Source organism: Gracilinanus agilis, chromosome 4 (genome assembly GCF_016433145.1).
Source record: "Gracilinanus agilis isolate LMUSP501 chromosome 4, AgileGrace, whole genome shotgun sequence".
NCBI classification, from domain to species: domain Eukaryota; kingdom Metazoa; phylum Chordata; class Mammalia; order Didelphimorphia; family Didelphidae; genus Gracilinanus; species Gracilinanus agilis.
In genome coordinates, this window is record NC_058133.1 from 300,646,836 (window position 1) to 300,674,212 (window position 27,377).

Genomic DNA, 27,377 nt, shown 5'->3' on the forward strand with positions numbered 1-27,377 from the left:
TTCCTTGGTGTTTGCTCCTAGGTGCTTGCACCACTAGGTGATACCAAGGCCAGAGATGTCAGAGTCCCCTTTTCCAAGTTATCACTGGTTACTCTGCCTCACTCCCAACTCTTTTCCATTTTTGCCACTTTGAGCATTGATTCTGTAGAATTATTTCTGATTGTCAGGGAGTTTGGAAAGTGTCTCGTGCTCTATTCTACTATTTTCCCATAATCCACATGCAGAAAACAATTATTAAAAATTATGTCAATGTGTGCAAATGTTAAAAAAAAACAACTTGTTCCTATGTTTGGAAAACAACAATGAGAACTCTCTAGAATTTCTTTGTAAAGTGGCTCATCTCTTTTTTTCTGGCCCATACTAGGGGCTTAAAAATATTTTATTAAATATAAGTCCTCCACACTCAGAAAAACAAATTCCAGGAGATCTCTGGCTGTCATCTCAACTAGTCAACCAACATCACAAGGAAGGAACCAATAGATAGAAATATACTGAAGAAGAGAGAATATAGATGAGTGTGCAATTATTCTCCTAGAGAGGAAAGGTAAATTGAATAAGGATACAAGTAAAGGGAATGGCCTTCATGAAGAGCAAAGGTGCCTCTTCAACAGAGTTTAAAATAAAGTAAGAAAAGGTAGATGATGATATAAGTTGTAAGATGGTTAAAGAAATATCATGAGTAGTCAAATGTAAACATTTTGTCTATTGTCCTTAATCCTAGACTCACCAAGCCATCACAAATTATACCAATGCTGATTTTGATAGAGGGTAATGTTCTGAGCCCCTCTAATTCCATGGAAAAAAGCAAATTCATTCAGATACTAAATCCTTGTTTACCAAATGCTTTTTCATGACTGTTAACAACTAATTTGAGTTACATAAAATGGTGCTACAGTTTCTATCAATATCTTAATCACTGACCTGTATCTATACAATATAACACTTTATTAAACTATGTTGGAAAAACCACGTTATAAGACAACATTGAGGGGTTTTCAAAGAATCTACCTGCCTTTTTACTTTCTTTTCCTTTTATTTTTTTCAATAATATGTAAAAAAAATTTTTTTAACAATTGCTTTCTGACACTTTGCAATCCAAATTCTCCTACCTCCCCTAATTTCTCTTAGGCAGTAAACAATCTCATAAAAGTAATTCCAGTATATCACACATATAGGAAAAAAAAACCTATGAAGTTGAAATAAGGCAAGAAATGGTATGGTTTGATCTGTATTCCTAATCTGACATTTCCTTCTATGCTTGTGGATAGCACTTTTCATCATGAGTTTGATGGGGTTATTTTGAATATGTGCATTACTGATCAGTCCTTCACAGTTGATTATTGTACAATATTTCTGTTACTTTATACAATGTTGCTCTAGTTCTGCTCACTTCACATTGTATCAGTTCATAGAAGACTCCAAGTTTTTTCTGAAATAATCCTACTTGTCATTTCTAATGGCTTAAACATATTCCATTATAATCACATACCAAAAAATTGTTTTGCTATTCCCCAATTAATGAATATTTCTTGTTCCCAGTTTTTTGCCCAAATATATATATATATATATATATATATATATATATATATATATATATATATATATATAATCCTTTTCCTTTATCTATCATTCTTTGGAATACAAACCTAGTAGTAGTATTGCTGGGTCAAAGAGTACGCACTGTGTAGGGTTCCAAATAGCCCTACAGAATGGTAGTGTAATGTATTAGTTTTCCAATTTTCCCACATCTCCTCCACTATTTATAATTTTCCTTTTTTTGTCATATATACCAATCTGATACATGTGAAGTTGTATCTGTGAGTGAGAAATCCCCTATCCCATTTTATGATGGTTAGATTTTTAATGTTAGCAGTAGTATCGAGTTAATCAAAATTATAATTCTAGGATAGTCAAATAATGGTAGCATAAGTAAATTAATATTATAATACTCATAATTTTAGTAGTGTTTTTAAGATTGTTTTAGTATAATTTTTAAGTCTTGATTCAAGTAAACAATAGATTTTAATCAATCATTGCTAGCATAGGCCTTAGTATTTAGTGAAATCACGGTTACTTAGTATTTAGGGATGATAGTCTTGAACTTGTGACCTAAATTTCTCAACAATTACATAAATTGTCTTTTTCTCAGATTGAGGTTCAGTACCTCTCCTGCAACCTGGAGTTTACATCATAAGCCTTAGAAATAGGGTTCTGACCCTCCACTCCCCCTTGTTCATCAAGTGACTTCTTTTACCAATGAGAAGCATTTCCTGATTGCTTTAACTAATCCACATCTCTATTTTTATCATTGTCCTGAATTATTTTTAAACTGGTATATAGGTTGTTTAATTCTTTGGACACAAAAGAGATCCTTTCACAAGGCTCTGGGTCTTTTGGTCTTGACCAGAAGTCTAGCTTTATTGTGAGACTGGACCTCTCCCAATAAACCTATTTCTTTTTGTCTCGGAGACTTTGTTTTTCTAATTGGCATTCCTGTAGTTAGAAATTACCCAGTATAACTCAGAGTTGTTTTTAATTTGTGTTTCTCTAATTAATAGTAATTTGAATAATTTTCATAAGATATATGTTTTTTGGTTTCTTCATCTGAGAACTTCCTGTTTATATTTTTTGACTCTCAATTGGGTAATGACTTGAATTCTTATAAATTTGCCCCAGTTTTCTATGTATTTGTCAAATGACAGGGATCTCCCATCTTCAGGCCTGGCTTTCAGTCCATTGAGACACCTACCTGTCTCCTATATACATTCTTATTTTTCAAAAAATTGCAACAAATTTTATAGGGCCAGATAGGTGGCTCTATGGATTGAGAGTCCAGCCTGGAGATGGGATGTCCTGGGTTAAATTCTGGCCTTAAACATTTCCTACCTATGTGACCCTGGACAAGTCACTTAACCACCATTGCATAGCTCTTTCCAATGTTCTGCCTTGGAACTAATACACAGTATTGATTTTAAGACAGAACTAAAGGGTTTTGTATAGTTAGAATTATCTTGAATCCCTAAAATTTACATTACCCAAAGGTTCTTTCTATATTACCCACAATTCCTTTTGCCTTTCACATAGAAGCATTGCTATTGTCTGTATATAGTTGAGTTTATCTCCGCCCCGAGGCTCTCTCTTCCACGTGAATTGAGTGATGAATGTTTCCTGTATTCTCTAGCTCTCTAATTAAATATGAATAAATCTTTATGAATATAATTTGGAGATATTGAATATTAATTTAAAAACCCACTGTTTAAAAATAATGTATACAATACATTTATATAATGATAATTATTTTTCTCTGTCTCCCCTTCTATGTGTTAAAATAAAAATTTGTTGATGTTCACTTCATACTTTCACTTCTACCATTGCTCATTAATTTACCACCCTCATTTTCCCAAAAAATTGTTCAGAGAAATAAATCTTCTTATTAATGGAAATTGATTATTTCATATTCTAATCCTATGTGAGGGAAGAATTAATGAGAGCTTTGGTGAGAAGAGAACTAGCCTTTGATCTTCTAGTTCTAAATAGAAAACAAGAAGATAAAGAAACTTTTTAGACCCCTAAAGAGAGAAAGAGACTGTGGGAAGAAGCTGACATGTAGAGGAGAGAGTGCCTCAATAAGGTTGAATATTTCCAATAGTCTTTTACCCACTTCAGGGACTTGAAAAACATCTATAACCCCTGGTCTTTTGAAACTGAAGCCTCAAGAAAATGATCTTTCTTTTCTCCTGATCTCTTGTCAATTTTGCTCTTCATTCAGGCTTGGAAAATCAAGTAATAATTCTCTACAAAAGCAGAGAGCCTCATTCAAATGGGCTGTGTGTTACATAAGATATATATCAAATGAATACAAAATGATTCTGTGTGTGATACAGCACTAACTGAGGAAATTAGGGAAGTTCCGTAGAAGGAGAATTTGAAAGTGGATGAAAATGGAGCTGAGGCTTGACAGGAGTTAGGGGTTCCAGTAGGCAAAGGTCAGGATGGAATGTCTTCTACATACAAGAGATTATTGTGCAAAGGTATGAAAATGTAGAAAATAGAATGTTATATATGAGGAGCAACTGATAGTGTAGTTGGGCTAGAACATAGAACATGTGAATAGGAATAATGTATGATGAGTCTGGAAACAGAAAATGAAACTTGATATTCAAAATATACTTCATCTCCCCTTACTTACTTATAAAAGACTTAAGCACATGGATTTGCCAAATATGATTACCCAACTGTAATGAGAAATTGAGAGGACAGAAAGGAAAACCATTCAATATAGGTGTATAATTTAATTTCAGAATTGAGGACTAATAAAAATAATTTCCCACCTTTGTGCACTATTACTATTAACTACAACAGATTCAACTTTGTTCAACTGTGCCATATATTCAACAGATAGCAACATAAGCAAAATTGCTTAATATGATGCTGTGAGACAGACAGCCCAATTCCTGGAACCAGACATCTTAAGCTAACACTTAATACCACTCTGGGGAGGTCCTTATTGCTAATGCTTGCTGGTTGGTTTGCCTGCCTCAAGTCTCTTTACCAATTCAGTTTACCCTTCAATAAGCTGTCAAATCAATTTTCCTAAAGTGTGGCTCTGACCATTTCACTACTCTAGTAAATATATTTCAGATCATCTCCAGGATCAAATATAAAATCTTCATATTGGCATTCAAAGCTTTTCACAACCTTTCCCTTCTATCTTTCCAATCCTCTTACACTTTAACCTACCACCTTTCAAATCTGGCTTCTTAGAAAAAAAATCCTTTTATTCCCCTCTGATTCCACTTCCCCCCCACTCTTATTCCAAGACCACCTATTGCTTGACACTGATATTTCGGAACCAGAAGGTTAGTGCACAATTGTGTGTTTTTTTTTTAATTCATGAACAATTTTATGGAAGAATTAAATTAGAAATTTGGTTGAGAGCTTTCTAGATTTTAAGTAGCTGAATGTGCAAACTTATATGGCAAAAAATTTCCCCTCAAATTTACTTTTACTTCCTTTTTATTGGAAATGAAATACACAGTAGTGATAAAGGAAGAGATCAATTTTGTGAGGGCTCGCTGAATACCAAATAGAAAACCAATTCTTGTTGCTACATGAAATGTACTCTAGAATGCCAATAAATGTAACCATTTCTTAAAAAAAGGAAAGTTTTACAGAGATTTAGTTCTCAAGGAATATAAAATCCAGCACTCTAGCTGTACGTACTCTTGGATGTGGAATAAATAAAAGTGGGGCCTCCATTTATTCAGTCTTGATCAGAATGGTGTTGAGTACTGTTTTATTGAGAAACTCTATTTAGAAAGAAAATACTTAGAAAGGGACAGTCTGAGGAAAAGCAAATATGTTGTGAATCAGACAAAATAATAAACTCCCAAAGTTATCCTTCCTGAAAAACCTACTTCTGAACAAGGTAGTACTCCAGAAATTGGAGCTAATGATGGATATTTAGTTTTCAGAATAGAAATCTTGAGGCAGAGTCAAGATGGTGGAAAGTAAGCTGGAATTCGGATGATATCTTTGATTATTCTCCTCCTAACTATTTTAAAACAATGCCACAAGTCAAATTTTGAAGTTATAGTCAACAAAAGTTCAGAAGGAGACATTTTACTTTTCTAAGATGACTTAGGAGGTAAGCAGGAAAGGTCTGCAACACTAGAATGGATGCAGTTCTGGAGTGCAGAAAGAGTGCCAACAATGTGACTTGGAGGAGGCAGAAAACAGCAGAAATAGCAGCAGCTTTGGAAGCTTTTTGCCAAGGAACAGTAAGGGGAGGTCGGATAACTGGTCAAAAAAAGATCTGATGCTGACTAGGAACCATGTTATCCATATGATCTTCTAGGTCACACTTTCAAGGCCATGAGGAGTGCCAGTGCTTCTGCCTGCAGGGGACCAGGTTTTCTTCCTGGGCAAAAAGACCAAAATGCAAACCAGGTAAGCAGTGATTACACTTCTCCACATAACACTGCACCTTGGAAGTACCAAAAACTTGAAGGCCACAAGAAAAATAGCAGTATGAAAAATCTAAAACTTGTGACAGTGCCTCCTCAATCTAAGTTAAGCAGATCCCAATTTTAACATAAAATTGTAAGTTAAAAAATAATTTTAGAACATCAACAAATTAGAGGAAAAAAAAGAACTAAACCATAAAAAGCTACTTTGGTGACAGGAAAAACAAAGGCATAAACTAGCAAAGTCTCAAAGAAAATGCTAATTAGACTCAAGATAACAAGAATTCCTAGAAAAGATAAAGAAAGAAGTAAGTGGGGGAAGAAAAACTGGGAAAATAAATTAGAGAAATTCAAGGAAATTATGAAAAGAGAATTATCAGCATGAAAAAAAATCACACAAAAAATACTTAAGAAAATAAGACCATATAAATAGAATTGTTTTAATGGTAAAAGAGACACAAAATTCCCTGTATAAAAGTGGATGAAAATGGAGCTGAGGCTGAAGACATTCCATCTTTTTCATATCTTTGCACTTCAATCTCTTGTATATAGAAAGACATTCCATCCTGACCTTTGCCTATTGGAACCCCTAACTCCCTTCAAACCTCAGCTCCATTTTCTTCCACTTTTATTCGGGGAATTTTGTGCCTCTTTTTCATCTGCTTTTTATAAAGCATAAATACAAAATATTACTGAAGAAAATAATTCCTTAAAAATTCAAATTGGACAACTAAAAATAAATAGCTCCATTAAAATTAAGAAAGAACAAAACAAAGTCAAAGGAATAAAAAATAGAAGAAAATATGAGATATCTCATTGGGAAAAGAATTGACCTGGAAAACAGAGGATAGAAAATTTAAAAATTATTGCACTATAATGAAAAAAATCTTAGATTTCAAGAAATTATCAAAGAAGCATACTAGGAGCTAATATAGTTAAGTAAGAAATACTCAGCTCACTTGAACTCTCTGAACCTACAAAAATAGAAAATGAATGGCCTCAAAACAAAAGAAATCAGAAGAGACTTGTCTCACTGGGGTAAAAAGGGAGAATGACCCAGTGAGTTTGGAATGGGTGTGTATATGGCAAGCTAAAGAGCTTACATGAGGCCTGAGGCAACAAAACAGAAGAATGAGGAAACAACCCATGTAGCTTGAGGCAATGAACTAGCAGAGTCAAGAACAACCTAGAACAGGATGATAACAGAGAAACTAAAAGCAGAGGGAGTGAATCCAATTGTACAAAATAGCTATAAGCCTTCTTCCAGGAAAGTCAACTAGGCTACCCTCTTGAAGAGCACAATGAGCTACTCGAAGATAGGTGGGTTTACATCAAGATCCAGAGAAGGTTATATTCCAAACTTTGAAGAGTGCTCCCTCTACTACAGGGGAAGAGCATAACCTCAACAGATAGACAAGAAAATGAAGAGGGAGAATATAATAAGTAGAAAAGTTAGCAAAAAATGAGGGAAAAACCTAACCTTAGAAAGTCACTTTCATGACAGGAAAAATGAAATATAAACTCATAAGAAGACAACAGTGACAAAATGGAAATGAAGAACTCCAAAAGAGAGAAATAATTTGAAAAAAAAAGTTTAAAAATCAAATAATAAAAGAAATTATAGATTGATCTACTTGAAAACTAGAATGTGCCAAATGGAAAGGAAGGCAAAAAAAAAAAAGGTGAAGAAAATTATTTCCTAAAGACTAGAATGGACTAAATGGAGATGAAGACCAACAAAACTACCAAAGAAAACAAGTTCTTAAACACTAAAGTGGCAAAATGGAAAAGGAAACACAAAAGCTCAAGGAAAAAGTAATCCTAAAAATTAGAATTGAGAAAATGTAAGCTAATGACTTCATAAGACATCACAAAAAAATAAGACAAAGTCAAAAGAATTAAAAACTAGAAGAAAAACTGAAATGCCTTACTGAACAAATAATTGACCAGGAAAATAGATCTAGGAGAGACAACCTAAGAATCATCAGAAAAAAAACTGTCCTGATATTCTTGAAGAAGGGAGAACAGAAATTAAAAGAACCCACTGATCACCTCTTGAAAGAGATTTTGAAGGAAAATATCCCCAAACTATCAAAATTTTAAAACTTCTAGTAAAAGAAAAAGTACTATAAGAACCAAGAAAGAAATAATTCAAATATTGTGAAGCCACAGTCAGGACTGCACAAACACAATGGTTTGGGGATGTGTGCAATGCTTGATCCTCATTCTCACTGGAATAAGATTAAAGAAGAAATGGATGTATACATACACACACACATTCAGCTGGGTATAGAAATCTGTTTTATGCAATAGAGAAATAGGAGGGGAAGGGGATAAAAGGGGATAAGCACTGGCAGTGATAATAAAGGAGAGGTCAGGTAAGGGAAACAGTTGACAGAAGCAAAACAGATTTGTAGAAGGACAGAATAAAAAGAGGATGAATAGAAGAAAATATAATGGAGAAAATCACACAATAACAATAACTGACTCTTAATGGGATGAGTTAAGCCATAAAATGGAAGAGGTGAGTAAAATGGAATAAATACTAGTAAAATGGAATAAAAACATTATGTTGTGTATAAGAGGCACACTTAAAAGGAAAGACACACTCAGAATTTAAAAAAAATAGAGCTGGGTAGCTCAGTGGATTGAGAGCCGGGCCTAGAGACAGGAGGTCCTAGGTTCAAATCCAGCCTCAGACACTTCCCAGCTGTGTGACCCTGGGCAAGTCACTTGACCCCCATTGCCTACCCTTACCAATCTTCCACCTATAAGTCAATACACAGAAGTTAAGGGTTTAAAAAATTAAAAACAAAAAACAAAACAAAAAAAAAAATAGTGTTGGAGCAGAATCTGTTATGCTTAACCTGAAATTAAACATCAGAGAGAACAATCATAATCTCAGACAAAGCAAAAGCAAAAAAGACCTAATTAAAAAAAATAATTAGGGAAGCTGCATTTTGCTAAACCATAGACAATGAAGTCATACTGAAAAAATTTAAAACAACTTTCTCTTATAAAGGTCTTCTCAAAAGAACTGAATGAAAAAGTAGAGTTCTTTCCTTCCTTTTTCTAAATCCTTTGATGAAACTATAAAGGCAGTATAGTGTAATGGAGAGAAGTTTAGTTCTGGAGTCAGAAAGAACTGCATTAAAATCTTGTTTTTATCATTTTCTACTTGTGTGATCTCAGTCAAACCAATCAACTTCTCAGCATCTAAGGAAATTTCAAAAATTATAACAACTTGTAGCATATAATTATGAGGGAGTACTATTTTGCTATGAAAAATGATGATGGTTGGGGATGGTGGTTTCAGAAAAAAAAAAAACAAACAAACCTTCATGAATTGATTCAAAGGGAATTGAGAAGGCCCAGGAGATTATTGTGTAAAGTAACAACAAAGTTGTGATAATCTGTGAAAGACTTGCTTACTAAAATCAAAATTATAATTCAAGATAATTCCAAAGGACTAATGATGAAAAAATGCTATCCACCTCCAGAAAGAGAAGTGATAAAATCTGAGTGCAAATTGAAGTATAATTTTCTTGACATATTTTTTTTTTTTGCTTTTTTGGTAATACAGATAATATAAAAATACATTCGCATGACTTCATATGTGTAATTGATATCATATTGTTTGCTTCCTCACAACTTATTTTACACAATAATTTTGCCTCCTCAGTGCATAGTAGGATGGTAGAAGGGTGGGAGAAAATCTGGAATTTGAAATTTAAAAAGAAAAGAATGCTAAAAATAAATAAATAACATATTGAAAAGAATTGATATCTTTAATTTTAGTTGTTTTGTGAACTTAATTTTTTATAATACTTCCTAAAATTCTTCCATTAGGAGAGTATGATTTGGGATATTAACAAAATGGTAAAGAAGGACTAAATTCATTGTAATTCTTCCTATGTAATATTATATTGGCTGATTTTTCATAGTTTTCCTTCCTTCCTTCTTTCCTTTCTTCCTTCCTTGCTCCCTTTTTGTCTTTCTTTCCTTTCTTCCTTTTACTAAATTCTTTGATGAGAATAAATAAAGACAGTATGGCACAATAGATAAAGAGTTGGTACTGGAGTTGGGAAGAACAGAATTTAAGCCCTGCTTCTACTACTTCTTAGCTTTGTGATCTTAGTTAAATCAGTCACCCTCTCAGCATCTAAGGACATTTCAAAGACTATAAGTTAGAAACCAGTTTCATTAAGGGACAGAAATTTTTCTCAGTTAGTCATATAAAAAAAAATCATAGATCTACACCTAAAGATCAGAGAAAAGATAAGGCAACTCTTTAAGACTATTGTAGACCAGTTGTGTCACTACACGGAGTTTCTATTATGGCAGTTTCCTATGCCAATGAAATTATTGATCCATATTCAGAGGTGAGTGAATGAATAAAAAATAAACAAAATTCTTAAATCTCCTTTACTTGAAGGGCAATTGAATAGAGAGGTTTTACTTTAAGATTTATTTAAAAAAAAAGATTTATTTTTGTCCTTTCTCTAAATTACTCAGGATCCTCGGGCATATTGAATCTAATATAACACTAATCATTGCTTTAATTTCCTACAAATCATTGCTTTTTAAAGCCTTACCTTAATGATGGCAAATACTTTAAGCATAATACAGATCCTTCCAGCAAAACACTATTCAGTGATATGCAGGCTTTTTATAACATCATTCAGAAAAATTCTTCTTCAGCAGCATGTTTGACTTTTGCCCTATAAGGTCAGCTGGGTTTTTATTCTCTGTTTGAAACATGGTACTTGATACAATTTTTAAGGCTCATTTTCTATCAACACTGCATGAGGTTATTTGAACACTCAACTTAGAGTGAGGCTACTGAACAAACAACATGGAAGGGGCACTGGAGGTTGTGTTTGCTTGAGTTTGCTGCTGGTCTAAATCTCCCAGAAAGGCTATTTCCAAGTTTCATCTTCCACATACTCTACTTCCAAAAAGTAGGTGTTATCTGGGATTTCCAGCAGCTGAGATATATAAAATCCATTTTCATTATCCAAAGAGATTTGTGCTAGCCATCACTAAATACCACATGAAGAGAAATGTGGCAAAAGAATGGCCACACGATAGAGGTCCCGAGCAAATTCTTTAGGGATTCTAGTCATTTTAAAAGGAACTTCAAAAACACAAGAGAATATACAATATAATCATATGAGTAAGTTCAAGGTTAGAGAAAGAGAAAAGGGTCAAGATAATTTGATGCTTAATGTCTGACTGTGTTAGTTCAATAAGCAAGGGCAAAATCATTACCATTTCCAAGAGGATAAGCTAGGATTTTGTTGATAACGACATAAACACTTAAAGGTTACTCAGAAGTTAAAAGCAAATATTTGGTTCCTAAAACTAGGAAATAATGAATTAGACTTACTTGATGATGTAATGACAAAAGGGAGACTGTGAAGATATTGTGTTTAATTTTTCTCTTTACCAATTTTTCACAGCTATAGATATATGTAATAAGATGTCAGATGTACAATTGAGAAGAATAGGATTATTCTTGAAGTGAATATTGTCTAGATTTAGAATCATATCACAAGGGTTCCTTTAGGAGACATATATTCTAATGAGACAGGTGGTAGGAAAAGGTGAGAAATAGACAAGAATGGAGAAAAAAGAGGAAGGAGAGGGAAGAGAGCAATAGCCATGCATATCAGAATTGGTGGCAGAGTTTAAAAGTGGAAATGGTCAGTGAGAAAACAGAAAAAAAACATAGTAGCAATCTGGGATTATTTAGTAGCTTTCATAGATATAGTCCTTTAAGCAACTCAACATTACGATTCCTCAAGTTACTCATTTTCCATGACCCACTATCCCAGCTCAGCCACACATCAAAATGGTTATATCCTTGATTTTGCCATCACAAATGGACCATTTCCAAGTTCGTGAACTCAAAATTTCCATATTTGATAACCATCTTATTATTCCTCCTCTCCCTCAGTCTTGAAATCCTTAACCCTATTTTTCCCCTTCTTACTATCACCTCTTGACTTTTGATCCCTTAGTTCTTTTCTAGGTTATCACTTCCTGGACTTGCTATACTCACTTCCCTTTTACCTTATGACCACTTGGTAAACCAATCCAACTCTACACTGTCCCTCTTTTCTGAGTCTAGTACCCCCTTTTTGTTTCTTTGTTGATCTCGCTCTCCTGCCCTTTATTTTGGAATATTCCCACCATTTGCTGCCTTGATTCCTACAGACTTGCTGTTGAAAAGGCCAGAAACAAATCATAAAACATGTTAATTGGGTCCACTGCAAATTTATATTTATAATTTACAATTTCAACTGGGCCTTTTCTGGGACAAGACGATATTTTTACATTTCCAAAATTAATTCACTATGCCACTCATCTTAAACTAACTATGGATCTCCCTTCTAGCCTTTCATATGAGAACCTTGCCTCTATTTCACTAAAAATGAGATTTATTGATTAAGATCTCTGTCTTTCCTCCTCCACATCTCACATCACCAAAATAATCCCTATCATTCTCTCCTCTTTCCACATGGGGTAGTCCTTCTTACCCAGGCAAACCCCTCTACATACACAAATCAATTCTACCTCTTGCCAATAGATTGCTCCTCTCCCTCATGCCACCTTATGACTTAACTTCAATGTCTCCCTATCTACAGGCTGCTTCTCACCTGACTTTAAACATGGCCATGTCTCCTTCATCATCAGAAAATCTCCACTTGATACATCTTCAGGTCTTGCTTTCTATCTGTTGATCCACGTAGCTGCTCCTTGATCACTTTTTTTTTTTTTTTAAACCCTTGTACTTTCGGTGTATTATCTCATAGGTGGAAGAGTGGTAAGGGTGGCAATGGGGGTCAAGTGACTTGCCCAGGGTCAAACAGCTGGGAAGTGGCTGAGGCCGGGTTTGAACCTAGGACCTCCTGTCTCTAGGCCTGACTCTCACTCCACTGAGCTACCCAGCTGCCCCTTGATCACTTGTTTTTAATCTCCTCATCTACTGGTTTATTCCTTTCTGCTTAACAACATATTCCTGTTTCTCCTATCTTGAAAAATGCCTAATCCTTCCACCTTTGCTATCACCCTATATTTCTTTTTCTCTTTGTAAATAAACTTCTTAAAAAGACTATCCACTTTAGGTGCCTTTATTTTCTTTCTTCTCATTATTGTCTAACCCCTTAAAACCAAACTTGAGACATTATCATTTCACCAAACTTGTCCCTCCAATGTTACCAATGATTCCTTACTTATCAAACCCAATAGCTTTTTGTTAATTCTCACTTCCTACAAGCAAACTTTAATGATCAACCTTAATGCCAGTACTTTCCCTTTGTGGATGATTTCATTTATCCTGGGAAAGACAGACTTCTAGACCTAATTGATTATGTTATTGATAATAGCTGGCTAATATAATAGATCAATGGCCATATGATCTCTCCCAGTTACATCAGAGGATAATGGATAATTTACAAAGATTAATTTAGTGGAAAAACTGAAACTTGTAGAGGGAGGAGGATTTACAGGGAATGTTTTTTGAATAGGGAGTGTTATTGACATAAATAACAGGGCCTTACAAGTTATGGAAAATAAAAAATCTTAAGAAATTGGATGACAGATCACTTAGTCTAAGGTGATTCCTGGGGTTTTTATATTCAATTTTTCCACTACTGCCAGTTTTCAGAGTGTAGGTATGTAAGGGAAACTTTGTAATTTTAGAAGATACATGGGGCTTGAGGTTTCAGGACTCCTAGGAATAGGAAATTCTCCCCTTAGCATCCAGTTATCATGGAGGAGAATTAAATCTGTGAACTATAACTTAATCTAATATCTATTCTTTTTCCTACAAACATTTCTTTTTCTACTAAAAGTTTAATTCTTTGCTGAATCGATAGGTAACTGGATACCAATGCAAATGTTTATATTAGTTTAATAGAGCTGCTAGTCCTGGCCAATAACTAGGAACAACTTTTACTAAATAAATCATTAAAGTAATTAATAGCAATTTCCTCTTGTGGCTTTTCTTATTTCAATTTTATCATCTAATATGTCTTTCAATTTATGTGTATGCAAGTTGTCACTTCCATTAGACTGAATTCCTTAAGAGGAGGAATTGTCTTTTGCCTTTCTTTGAAAGCACTGAGCAGTCTCTGCCTTATGATAGACACTTAAAAAATAAATAATTATTAACTGATTGACTAATAAAATACCAAATTAAGTTCTCCTCATTTCAGGAACTTCAGGGGGCACTGCTATTTCACACACTCTCCCTCTTATGATTTTTACAAATCACTATAAAACACACATGGTTTGGTCATTTAATGAAAAGAACTACCTAAGGCTTTTTTCTTTTTATCTTTTTTTTAAAAAATTTTAAGTTTATTAGTTTGTTACTTTAAAATCCTGAGTTAACTCCCCTCCTTTCTCACATCCCCCCATTGGAGAAGATGTCATTTGATGAAAATATATATGTATAAACATACATATCTATACACATATATAAAACTATATAGACCTTACATATGTCTATCAGTTCTTTCTCTGGAGAATATACACAAGTCATTCTTCTGTTGCAGTAAATAATGTTCTCTTGGTTCTGCTTGTTTCACTTATCACAATTTCATGTAGGTCTTCCCATATTTTTTATAAAATTGCCCCGTTCATCATTTCTTACAGTACAGTAGTATTCTATCACAATTATGTGTTTAAGTAAAAAAAAAAGTTTTATAATTGTGTTCATATAATTCCCGAGTTTGTCTTAGCTGTTAGACTCCCAAGCATTTTTTAATATGTACAGTTATTTTAAATGGAATTTTTATTTCTATTTCTCTTGGGATTTCTTCTTTATGTGGTAATACTAATAATTTATTTGGATTTATTTTATAGACTCTAACAAACTGTCAGTTGTTTAAACTAGATTTTTTGGGAGACTTTATAGTTCTCTAAGTATACCATCATATCCTATGCAAGGAAGTGATAGTTTTCTTTCATCATTGCCTATTTTTTCTCTTCAATTTCTTTTTCTTGTATTATTGGTATAGAAGCAGTTATGGTGATAATTTACATCTTTGCTTCATTCTTCCTTTTATTTAGAAGGCTTTTCATTTATCCATGTTACAGATAATTGTTGATTTTGGTTTTAGATTGATAACATTTATCAATTTTAAGATAAATTTGAGATTTAAGAATTTAATTAAGAATTTAAGAATTTAAGAAAAATTTGATTGCTTTGTATGCTTCTTATTATCTGCATGCTGAATTAATAGGAATGAATATGCTATTTTATGAAAGGGTTTTTCTGCATCTTTTGAGCTAATCATATTGCTTTTGTTATATTTTTCATGATGTAGTCAATAATGCTGATAGTTTCCCCAATATTGAGCAAGCACTGCATTCCTGAAATTAATCCCACTTCATCATAGTGATAATCTTTGTGATATTATTGTAATCTCCTTACTAATACTTTGTTTAATCTTTGCACTAATATTCATTAAGGAAATTTGATTATAGATTGTTTTATCTCTTATTAGTTTAGGTATCAAAATCACAATTGTGTCATAAAAGAAATTTGGTAGGATTTCTTCTTCGCTCTTTTTTTTCAAATAATTTATATAGTGTTTGGATTAATTGGTCCTTAAGTGTGTTTGGTATAATTCATTTGTAAATCTATCAGATCCTGGGGATTTCTTCTTGAGATTAGTTATGGATTATTCAATTCTTTTTCTAAGAAAGATTTATTTCAATATACTATTTCCTCTTCTCTTAACATAGGTCATTTTTATTTTTGTAAATATTCATGCATTTTACTAAAATTGTCAGTATAACAGGCAGATAATTGGGCAAAATAACTCTAAAAATTGTTTCAAATTCATTTCATTTTCAGTAGTAGTATATTCAGTCTTTTCATTTTATATTAGTAATTTGTTTTCTTCTTTCTTTTTTTAAAAATCAAATTAAATGATGTTTTATCTTTTAAAAATAAAACTAAATCCTTGTTTTATTTTTTAGTTCACTTAAAATTTTAGTTTTATAAGGGCACCTGGGTGGCTTAGTGTATTGAGAGCCAGGCCTAGAGGCAAAAGGTCCTAGGTTCAAATCTGACCTCAGATACTTCCTAATTGTGTGACCCTGGGCAAGTCACTTAACCCCAGTTGCCTGGCCCTTACTGCTCTTCTGCCTTAGAACCAAAACACAGTATTGATTCTAAGATGGAAGATAAGGATTTTAAAAAAATTAATTTTATTAATCTCTCCTTTGATTTTCAGGATTTCCATTGTGATGTTTAATTGTGGGGTTTTAATTTGATATTTTCCTTTCTCCTCTTTTTTTTCCAGGTGCATGCTCAGTTCATTTATATGATCTTTCTCTCCTTTTTTAATAAATACATTTAGATATATAAATTTCTCAAAAATTGCTGCTTTGGTTGCAACCCATGAATTCTTGAATATTGTTTCTTTAGCTGTCATTCTTTTCAATTAAATTACTGATTTTTTCTCTTATTTTTTCTTTGACCCACTCATTCTTTAGAATTCTCTTATGTAGTTTCTATTAGCTTTTTTTCAAATTATTAAACATTTATTAATATTCATTTTTAACCTGTTTACATACTTTATGCCCCTACTTTCCCCTTCACCCCCTGATATCCCCCCACCCATGGCCAACGCACATTTCCACTGGTTGTAACATGTGTCCTTGTTCAGGGTCTATTTCCAAATTGTTGTTAGTTGCATTGATGTGGTAGTTTCGAGTCTACATCCCCAATCATGTCCACCTCAGCCCATGCATTCAAGCAACTGTTTATCTTATATGTTTCCTCTCCTGCAGTCCTTCCTCTGAATGTAGGTAGCATTTACCATAAATCCCTCAGAATTGTCCTGTGTCATTGCATTGCTGCTGGTACAGAAGTCCATTACATTCGATTTTACCATAGTATATCAGTCTCTGTGTACAATGTTCTTCGGGCTCTGCTCCTTTCGCTCTGAATCACTTCCTGGAGGTTTCTCCAATTTGCTTGGAATTCCTCCACTTTATTATTCCTTTGAGCACAATAGTATTCCATCACCCGCATATACCACAATTTGTTCAGCCATTCCCCAATTGAAGGACATCCCCTCATTTTCCAGTTTATTGCCACTACAAAAAGCGTGGCTATAAATATTTTTGTACAAGTCTGTTTATCTATGATCTCTTTGGGGTACAAACCCAGCAATGGTATGGCTGGATCAAAGGGCAGGCAGTCTTTTATAGCCTTTTTAGCATAGTTCCAAATTGCCAGCCAGAATGGTTGGATCAGTTCACAACTCCACCAGCAATGCATTAATGTCCCAATTTTGCCACATCCCCTCCAACATTCATTACTCTCCCCTTCTTTCATTTTAGCCAATCTGCTAGGTGTGAGGTGATACCTCAGAGTTGTTTTGATTTGCATTTCTCTAATTATTAGAGATTTAGAACACTTTCTCATGTGCTTATTGATAGTTTTGATTTCTTTACCTGAAAATTGCCTATTCGTGTCTCTTGCCCATTTATCAATTGGGGAATGGCTTGATTTTTTATTCAATTGATTTAACTCCTTGTATATTTGAGTAATTAGACCCCTGTCCGAGTTTTTCGTTGTAAAGATTTTTCCCAATTTGTTGTTTCCCTTCTGATTTTGACTACATTGTTTTTGTTGGTACAAAAGCTTATTAGCTTAATATAATCAAAACCATTTAATTTACATTTTGTAATTTTCTCTAACTCTTGCTTGGTTTTAAAATCTTTACTTTCCCACAGATCTGACAGGTATACTATTTTGTGTTCATGTAACTTATTTATAGTTTCCCTCTTTATATTCAAGTCATTCACCCATTCTGAGTTTATCTTGGTGTAGGGTGTGAGATGTTGATCTAAACCTAATCTCTCCCATATTGTTTTCCAAATTTCTCAGCATTTTTTGTCAAATAGTGGATTCATGTCCCAAAAGTTGGGCTCTTTGGGTTTATCATACACTGTCTTGCTGACATCATTAACCCCGAGTCTATTCCACTGATCCTCCCTTCTATCTCTTAGCCAGTACCATATTGTTTTAATGACTGCTGCTTTATAGTATAGTTTAATATCTGGTACTGCTAGGCCCCCTTCCTTCACATTTTTTTTCATTATTTCCCTTGATATTCTTGATCTTTTGTTATTCCAAATGAAATTTGTTATAGTTTTTCCTAATTCAGTAAAGAAGTTTTTTTGGTAATTTGATAGGTATGGCGCTAAATAGGTAAATTAATTTGGGTAGGATCTTCATTTTTATTATGTTAGCTCGTCCTACCCATGAACAATTAATGGCTTTCTAATTGTTGAGGTCCAGTTTTATTTGTTTGGAAAGTGTTTTGTAGTTGTTTTCGTATAAAGCTGTGTTTGTTTTGTTAGATTGATTCCCAAGTATTTTATATTGTTTAGATTGATTTTAAATGGTGTTTCTCTTTCTACCTCTTGCTGCTCTAATGTGTTGGAAATGTATAGAAATGCTGATGATTTATGTGCATTTATTTTGTATCCTGCCACTTTGCTAAAGTTGTTGATTATTTCTTCCAGCCTCTTAGTTGATTCTCTAGGATTTTTTAAGTAGACCATCATATCATCTGCAAAGAGTGATAGCTTATTCTCCTCCTTGCCTATTTTGATACCTTCAATTTCTTTTTCTTCTCTAATTGCTATTGCTAGTGTTTCTAGTACTATGTTGAATAATAGAGGTGATGATGGGCATCCTTGTTTCACTCCTGATCTTATTGGGAAGGCTTCTAATTTATCCCCGTTGCATATAATGCTTGTTGATGGTTTTAGGTATATATTGTTTATTATTTTTAGGAAGGCTCCTTCTATTCCTATACTTTTCAATGTTTTCAATAGGAATGGATGCTGTATTTTGTCAAAGGCTTTTTCAGCATCTATTGAGATAATCATGTGATTTTTGTTTGTTAGACTGTTGATATGGTCAATTATGTGGATGGTTTTCCTAATGTTGAACCATCCTTGCATTCCTGGTATAAATCCCACCTGATCATGGTGTATGATCTTCCTAATTACTTGCTGGAGTCTCTTTGCTAATATTCTATTTAAGATTTTTGCATAAAGTTTTAAGTATTTTATTGTTTTAGAAAAATTTTCCATGGTTACATGATTTATGTTTTTACTTTCCCCTTCATTCCCTCCCTTCACCCCTACACCATAGCCAACATTCATTTCCACTGGTTTTAACATGTGTCATCAATCAAGACTTATTTATATATCATTGATAGTTGCATTGGTGTGGTCATTTCCAGTCTACATCCCCAACCATGTCCATATCCCATTAGCTTTTATCTTATGTTTCCATAGCCCCTTGTTAAATATAATTTTTATTGTTTTGGGGTTTGAAAATAATGTATTTAATATTTCTGCTTTTCTGTACTTCATTGCAAGGCTTTTTATACCCTAATATGTAATTAATTTTTTGTGAATGTAACATGTCCTTTCTATCCCATTCATTTTTCTCTAGTGGTGTATCATATCTAACTTTTTACTTGACTTCTTTATTATTTTATGATTAGATTTATCTAATTCTGATTTGAGGAAGTTGAGGTCCTCTACTATTACAGTAATACCAGTATTAGGTTTATTTCCCAAGTTGATTAAGGAAAAAGAAAAAAATTTACATATTCCAAAATATTTAAAGCAGCTCTTTTTGTATGTCAAAAAACTAAAAATTGATGGCATGTCCATCAATTGGGGAGTGACTGAACCAGTTGTGGCATATTCTAGTAATGAAATACTATTGTTCCATAAGTATTGACAAAAAAGAAAATGATATTAAAAAACCTGGAAAGACATATATGAAGTGATGCAAAGTGAATTGAGCAGAACCAGGAGAACATTGTATGCAGTAACAACAATAATGCATGATGATCAACTGTGAATGACTAATCTCTTATCAACAAAGCAAGGATTCAGGACAGTTCCAAAGCATTCATGATAAAAAAAAGGATATTCACCACAACAGAAGGATTATATAGAGTATCTATGCAAATTGAAATTGCATTGTACACTATTTCCTCCAGGAATTTTTTCTCATATTTTCTAATAGACAGTATAGTATAAACAATACTTTTATTACATGACAATAAACAGGGAAATATTTATTATATGATAACCCATGAATAAATTATATCATATTACCTGCCTTCTTGTAGAGGTTGGAAGAGTCGGTGGGAAGGAGAGAACATAGATTGCAAAATATCAAACAATGATTACTAAAATTATAATGTAACTAATTGACATGTAATTTTGAAAAAAATGCAATTCAAGTACTGACTCACTGGAGGTTACTCCTGAGCCTCTCTTTCCCTCAAATATGTCATATATTCTCTCTATTTCTGTCTCAGTCTCTTTCCATATGTATGCATTTATTTTTCCTTCAGGAGAATATAAACTTCTTTAGGTGATGAACTGTCGCATTTTGGTTTGAGTATTTTCGGTGCCTCAGCACTCAATAAATAAATGTAGAATGGAAATTAATTTTGAGATGATGTTTTCAGAAGTAAATTCAGATGACTATGTAACATGTTTTTTCTGAAATGTGATTCCAGAGTTCCAAAGTATGATATGTCATGAGAAGGCTATCCTTCTGTCATGAAAAATAACACACAGTCTTCTAAAATAATTTAAATTTTAGGGTTGTTTTCTTTTTGAAAATTTGGTTAATTATCTTAGGTAATCAATTAAAACTAGATTCTGAAATAACATTAACATTTTTCTTAGTGATAATGACCAATTAGTGTCTTTTTTCCTAGGAAATTTCTGCTTCTCAAAGTGAGGCCCTTCAGAAACTGCCATCCTTTTAGCACACACACACACACACACACACACACACACACACACACACACACACACCCCACAGGAACTCTGGAAATTAAAGCCTTTTGATAGAGTCTATATTAAGCAGTTAGGTGCCATAGTAGATAGAGCTTCAAGCACAGGGCTAGATATTGGAGGAACAACACCTCGGGAGGTAGATATTGTTATTATCATCTCTCTTTTATAGATGAATAATTGAGACAAATTAAATTACTTGTCCAGGGTTACACAGCAAATAAATGTCTAAGGATTGATTTGAACTCATGTCTTCCTGACTCCAAGCCCAGGTCTCTATCAACTATACATTCTGCTGCATAGTCACCTTCCCAGGGTTCAGTTTATCTACATTATTAACATTTTAGATATATCAAAGAACTCATCACTGAACAAAAGCTATTCTCTAAGACAATGAAATTCATCTATCTTTTAATAACTATAATATTTTTTTAATTTTTCCAGATTACATGTCAATACAATTTTTAATATTAGTTTTTGAATATTTTATAGTCCATGCTCTCTCTCTCCCTCCCACTTCTTCCCCCAACTCAAGAAGAAGCTTCTTTATTTTTGTGATATTTGCCAAATTCTTTCTTCAAAAATTCCATAAGGTATAGTCAATCTAGCTATTAATACATACAGTAATGCCACAAATTATAACAAAATTAAATGCATAATTATTATAAATTTTAATTGTTTTAATGTTTTTAAAGGGATTGAATATTCATTTTTAATATTCATTTTTTAAAGGCCAACACATATTTAGATGTTTATATGTATTTTTAAAAGAAACACAGGAATAAAAGTAACTGTTCTTATAATATGTTCTACATTTAACACTTGCTAATGTTGTCCAAGGTTTTCTTACCTTCAACATGACCAGAAATCTCCTATAAATACCTTAAATTTTCCACATTTATGTCAGGAATTAAAAATCTAGATTTCTCACTGGTCATTACAATTTCTGCTTGGCCAAAACTATCCAAAACTGAAAATTTTTTTTTCTGGATCCATTTTGTATAGTTTTAGGATATGGAGGATACAGTCATTCCTGCTCTCAAATAACAAAAAAAGGGTTAATCTCCATTTTGGCTTCCTACCTATAAGAATTTAGCTATAAGATGTTTTTGTATTCAGGCTTTGACTGCTATTGCTCCTCTAAAACTCTGCTCACTTCTCCTCCTTTAGCTGCCCAATATACAGGTTGTATTGAGCATCCTGGACTAGGTGGGTTTGGGTGACCTATAGAAATTGTGGATATACTCAGAGATAATACCAGTTACTATGGCAATAATGATTCAGAGTGACCATATATATGCTTCTTGGTTATAGTATTTGAACAAGTTTATGGAAAGATATGATAATTTTTACTGATTTGCCTCATCTTATTTTTGTATCTTCAATAAAATAAACTTTTAAAATCATAGGCATAATAAAAATAATACTAGAAGCTAATAAAACCATGAGGCACTTGTCTGCTTTTGTTTTGCCATTGTTCTTATGCAATCATTTTTAAGGGATGTCCAACTCTTCATGACTTCATTTGGATATTTGTTGGCAAAAATACTGAAGTTAATTGCCATTTCCTTTTACACCTTATTTTATAGATGAGGAAATTGAGGTAAACATGGTTAAGTGATTTGCCAAGGGTCATACATTAATTCTTCACAAAACAAAGTATGACAATACACCTTGATGATCATGAAGTTGCATGTCTCCCACTCCACTTTTATGGGGAAGATGCAAACAAAGAGAATGAAAGATTATATCAGGAATTTTGTTTTAATAAAGCAGTTTTGTGGTTGCTCCTGTAATTTGTTTATCTGCACAAATGTTTCCTCCATCTTTATCTGCAAAAAAATGTTCATGAATAAAATTGGAGAGGAGAAGAAAAAAGTAGGTATTTGAGGACAAAGCAGAGAGCAATTTGGAGCTATGAGCAATGGAAGAGAAATCAGGGGAAATATATAGTGTATTTTATTAAATTCAATTAAATATGGTGAAAATTATCACATTTTTGTACCTAAAGATTTAACTTTTAATCAGGTGGAAATCTCACTTTCAAGAAAAATTATCAGACAACTAAAACACTTAAGGGAAGTTATTGTATTTATTTATAAGGACACAATTAATTCTATGTTATACATATTGGCAATGCCTTTTCAAAATGTTTGTGGCTATTTTCGGGCATCATACAATTACCTAATTTTGTTTAAAAGTCACTTATTTTTCAATTCTCCTACTCCCTAAACCACTTCAGATTATCATCATATTGTGGAGGAGCTTTATGTGAGCTTTTCTAACTTTTACCTAAATTAATTTAAAATCCTTAAGCTTCTCCAGGAATTGTATCTTCCAAATTAATAGCCTCAAAGCACTTAAGTCAAAAATTGATTTCATTTTACCTGCTGTTATATGGATTCTGCTACAAAATTAAATGGGGCTAAAATTATGAACTATACTTCTAGAATTCTCTAGCTAATATAAACTCCATCTCAACTTTCTTATATTTTACTCACTGTCCTTTATATAACTGTGGGATAATGTTGAAACACTTTGATTTTTCATATATCTTCCTGGCTTCTAATAAAGGTGATTATCTGTTCATTTGTTATAGTCTCTCTGAGAATCTAAGAAACTGGATGATAAAAATTTGTAAAGGAGAAATGTACTGTTGTTTAGTGATTGCCTTTTATTCATCATTTAAAATAAAAAATTACAAAGAAAGCAGCTCAGTTATTAATAGAGATGAATTTTTAAGAAGTGTTTTGGGGAATGAATGTCTACTTGACAGTTGGAAATTCCAAAGTAAGGAGACTCTCCAAGATTACTGTCTCAGGAGTATGGTGTTAAGATGAGAAAATTATGTCTGGATTTCCGATTCAGGATTTCTCATTATGAGAGTCATATTCCTGATTCTAACTTCCTCTTCCTACATGCATCCTTTCTTGGTTTCTCTACTGCTTGTGGCAATTTAGCCAATTACCTGGCACTTATTTTGTTTATGTTTTGCTTCTATTTATGTATATAAACAATCTCCATGCTGTGCAAAAAATAAAATAAAATGATCAAATTTGTGAGCAGAGATTGCTTTATATTTGTGTCTGGACCCCTGACATCATCAAACACTGTGCCTACCACATAATAGGAAAATAATTTGATATAAACCCTATATATTTGATTAGTAGGAAAGTTCAAAATGTAAAGATAAAGACATCCTATGCCTAAATGACCTAATTTCTCTTCCCCTTGCAGAATGTTTCCTATCTCCATGCTTTTGCATGGGCCATCCATAATATCTGGCTTCCTCTCCTGACATTCTTCTTTTGGAATCCTTATCTTTATTCAATACTTAGACAAAGTTTTATCTCCAAGAGAAGGCCATTTCTGATTTCTTTTTTGATTATTAACTCCCACCTACAAAAGTTTTGGAGCAATTCTATACTTACCTTTTTAATAATCATTTTTTTTACTTTGAATATTCATTTAAAAATAGTTTCTCAACACCTTTCCCCCCTCCCAATTTGATATTAATTATAGATCTGAAGTCATGAAAATTTTATTGCCATATTAGGCATGTTGCAAAACAAGAAAAGAAAAGAGAAAAAGAAAGCAAAAAAATATGCTTCAATATTCACTTAGATGTAGTCAGTTTTCACTCTGTAGCTGGATATCATTTTAAATTATTGGTCTTTTGGAATTGTTATAGAAAAATATATTTAGCATATTGATTATTACAATTGGGCAACTATTTTGTACAGTTTGTAGAGTCCTAAACCTGGAAATAGGAAGTCTGAGTTCAAATATGGTCTCACATACTTACTTAGCTGTGTGACCCTGGGTAAATCACTTAACCCTCTTTGCCTGTTTCTTTACCTATAAAATGAACTAGAGAAGGAAATAGTAAATAACTCAAGTATCTTTGCCAAGAAAATTCAAAATGGGTTCTCTAAGAGTTGCACACAACTGAAATGAATGTAACTCTGCTAAAATTGTAAATTGCTTCAAATAGATTTTTGTTGGTTCTCTAGGGTTCTCTAAGTGTACCATCATATCACCTCCAAAGAAACAAAGTTATGTTTCTTTGTTAATTATACTTATCCCTTCAATTTCTTTTTCTTTTCTTATTGCTATGGCTAGCATTTCTAGTAAAATATTGAATAAGAGTGGTGATAATTGTCAACATTGCTTCTATTTTGACCTCATTGGGAAGATTTCTAGCTTATTCCTTTTTTACAGATAATGCTTGCTGATGGTTTTAGATAAACACTACTTATCATTCTAACTAATATATTTAGTCAACATAGATGCTAGGAGGTTTAATTTCATCTTTACTGGTGGTGGATTCATCCTTTTCATTTTGATAGTGGTAATTTGGTTTTCTTTATTTTAAAAAATCAAATTAACAAAGGTTTTATTTATTTTATTGTTTATTTATGAAACTGGTTCTTAATTTCTATTTTGGTATTCAGTGGGGGATTTATAATCTTTTACTATTTTTGTATGCCTAATTCATTGATTTGCTCATTTTCTCTTTAGTTGTTTGTATATATTAGATATATAAATCATTTCCTCAATACTGGTTTGACTGTCTCTCAATGTTTTTTAATTGTCATTCTCTTTAAAGAAATTATTGGGTCTATAATTTGTTTTTTGACCCACTCATTTTTGAAGATTAGATTATTTAGCTTCTAGTTAATTTTTAATCTATGCTTCTATCTCCCTTTATCAAATGTAATTGATATTTGCATTATTGTCTCGTGAACTTAATATTTCTGCTTTCCTGCAGTTGTTTATTAAGTTTTTAGGTTTTAATAAATGGTCTCTTTTTGTGAAGAAATTATGCCTACATGAGGAAGAGGTATACTCATTTCTTTTATAATTTGTTTTTTACTTATCTCTAAACATGTTGTTTCTTTCCCATAGGAGGTAAGCTCCTTAACACAAGTGACTTTTCTTTTGCCTTTGTAGGCCTAGCACCTAGCACAGTATCAAGTATGGTAATCAGTAAAAAAGTGATTTTTGAATTAAACTGAAGTTAAATCCTCTTCCTGCTACCTATTGGATAACAGTAACTTTCCAGAACACAATAGAAAAGCTAAACATTTATTAAGATGCATGTCTAATAAATAAATGACAATGCTTTGCACAAGAATTATGTGGATTATAGCAACTTTAGAATTTTAAAGTAACAAATGGCATCTCTGTGTAAAATTTTGCCTTGTGAAAAATTACAATTTTATTTTGTCACATTCATTTTTTTTTCTGTTAGAAAACATTTGCTTTAATTATCCACTACCTTTCATTATCAATCCACAACATGTGGGCATACCCAATGGAATACTATGCATTTTTGAAAATCTTTATAAATCTGCTTAGGATAATCTTATTACTTATAAGAACCCAACTCTGGATTAGGAAAATACATGAGTAAGTAATTAAATAAAATAAGATTAAATCGAGGACAAATGGTGAAATAATAATTGATGTACATTTAAAGAGATTATCTAAGGAGTTAAAATACCTAGAAAAAAGGAGTTTCCTTTACCAGATAAACCCTTCATTTTAGATTTCTGGGAAAATTTGGACAAAAATCAGTTAAGGCAGGAGGAAGTGTGATCTGTTCTCATGGAAGAAGTAGTCAAATACATATAACTGTACATCCCTTGAAGCATTATATACCTATTCAATAAATATATTTAATTTCTTGTTTTGCACTGTTCAAATATTTTCTTAAAAGAATAGAGTGACCTTAAACAAATTTAAGGTTTATAAAGCAAAAAGTTTCTGAAATTCCTTGGAATTCCCTGCCCCCTAAAAAATCATATTAAAACCTCTAAGTACCTTAATATGTTTTTATTTATTTCCTAGTTGGTATTTTCCAATTGATATAGTATGAAGTCAAAGATTTATAAAAAGTGGCCAATATAAACATAAATGCTGAAAAGACTCATAAGCAGTCAGGATCTTTGATATCATAGTAATATGAATCAGACACATGTATTAAAATGATAAACAGAGTAACACGAAAAGAACTTTAAAAACAATAAGTTGTTATCTTGAGAATATAACAATTCACCTGTCTCTTCAAGTGTACCCATTCCACACTTACAGTAGAATAAAATAGAAGGGAAACATACACACACACAGAAAATAAAGTTAACATGAAAGTTGCTACATATCTGAATGCTCTTTAGTCAAAGAGTGAAATTATCTTACCCATTTATAGGAGAGGATACTGGCATAGGTCAATAAATCCTTAAGGAGAAAACTTTCTCTCAATTGAATATATATGTTTGGAGATAAATGAAATTTTGCCTTGGTAGTGCTTACCCTGTCTTGCCTTGACTTTGGGTGTCTTTGTAGTGGACAGAGAGCCAAACCCAGAAACAGGAAGCTGGACTTAAAAATCTGACCTCAGGCAATAGCAGTATGACCCTGGGCAAGTCACTTAAATTCTGCCTCAATTACTTCATCTGTATTATAGAGATAATGATAGCTTCTATTTCCTAGGATTGATGTGTGGATAAAATGACATCATATTTGTAAAGTATTTTG

General features: G+C 32.7%; 1 protein-coding gene across 1 annotated transcript in view; it reads right to left on the reverse strand.

The window, feature by feature from the left end:
- Window positions 1-27,377, reverse strand: part of EYS (eyes shut homolog) — a 1,520,124-nt gene that overhangs the window by 785,905 nt on the left and 706,842 nt on the right. The window lies entirely within an intron of this gene.